The sequence below is a fragment of the Zea mays genome, chromosome 9, assembly GCF_902167145.1.
Source record: "Zea mays cultivar B73 chromosome 9, Zm-B73-REFERENCE-NAM-5.0, whole genome shotgun sequence".
NCBI classification, from domain to species: Eukaryota; Viridiplantae; Streptophyta; class Magnoliopsida; order Poales; family Poaceae; genus Zea; species Zea mays.
Genome location: NC_050104.1, coordinates 139131461 through 139133185, shown reverse-complemented (window position 1 = coordinate 139133185; position 1725 = coordinate 139131461).

Genomic DNA, 1725 nt, shown 5'->3' with positions numbered 1-1725 from the left:
TAACAAGAATAAAACATTTGCTACCAAAGACTCTAAAATATGAAATATTGGGCTTTTTACCGGTTAGGAGTTCATAAGATGTCTTCTTGAGGATTCGGTGTAGATATAACCAGTTGATGGCGTAGCAGGCGGTGTTGACCGCCTCGGCCCAAAACCGATCCGAAGTCTTGTACTCATCAAGCATGGTCCTTGCCATGTCCAATAGAGTTCGGTTCTTCCTCTCCACTACACCATTTTGTTGTGGCGTGTAGGGAGAAGAGAACTCATGCTTGATGCCCTCCTCCTCAAGGAAGCCTTCGATTTGGGAGTTCTTGAACTCCGTCCCGTTGTCGCTTCTAATTTTCTTGATCCTTAAGCCGAACTCATTTTGAGCTCGTCTCAAGAATCCTTTTAAGGTTTCTTGGGTTTGAGATTTTTCCTGCAAAAAGAACACCCAAGTGAAGCGAGAATAATCATCCACTATTACAAGACAATACTTACTCCCGCCGATGCTTATGTAAGCAATCAGGCCGAATAGATCCATGTGGAGTAGCTCAAGCGGCCTGTCGGTCGTCATGATGTTCTTGTGTGGATGATGGGCTCCAACTTGCTTTCCTGCCTGGCATGCACTACAAACCCTGTCTTTCTCAAAATGAACATTTGTTAGTCCTAAAATGTGTTCTCCCTTTAGAAGCTTATGAAGATTCTTCATCCCAACATGGGCTAGTCGGCGGTGCCAGAGCCAACCCATGTTAGTCTTAGCAATTAAGCATGTGTCGAGTTCAGCTCTATCAAAATCTACTAAGTATAGCTGACCCTCTAACACACCCTTAAATGCTATTGAATCATCACTTCTTCTAAAGACAGTGACACCTACATCAGTAAAGAGACAGTTGTAGCCCATTTTGCATAATTGAGATACAGAAAGCAAATTGTAATCTAATGAATCTACGAGAAAAACATTGGAAATAGAATGGTTAGGAGATATAGCAATTTTACCCAATCCTTTGACCAAACCTTGGTTTCCATCCCCGAATGTGATAGCTCGTTGGGGATCTTGATTTTTCTCATAGGAGGAGAACATCTTCTTCTCCCCTGTCATGTGGTTTGTGCACCCGCTATCGATGATCCAACTTGAGCCCCCGGATGCATAAACCTACAAAACAAGTTTAGTTCTTGACTTTAGGTACCCAAACGGTTTTGGGTCCTTTGGCATTAGAAACAAGAACTTTGGGAACCCAAACACAAGTTTTGGAGCTCTTGTGTTTGCCCCCAACATACTTGGCAACGACCTTGCCGGATTTGTTAGTCAAAACATATGATGCATCAAAAGTTTTAAAAGAAATATCATGCTCATTTGATGCACTAGGAGTTTTCTTCTTAGGCAACTTAACATGGGTTGGTTGCCTAGAACTAGATGTCTCACCCTTATACATGAAAGCATGGTTAGGGCCAGAGTGAGACTTCCTAGATTGAATCCTCCTAATTTTGCTCTTGGGATAACCGGCAGGGTATAAAATGTAACCCTCGTTATCCTGAGGCATGGGAGCCTTGCCCTTTACAAAAGTAGACAACCTTTTAGGAGGGGCATTAAGTTTGACATTGTCTCCCCTTTGGAAGCCGATGCCATCCTTGATGCCAGGGCATCTCCCATTATAAAGCATACTACGAGTAAATTTAAATTTTTCATTCTCTAAGTTATGCTCGGCAATTTTAGCATCTAATTTTGCTATATGATCATTTTGT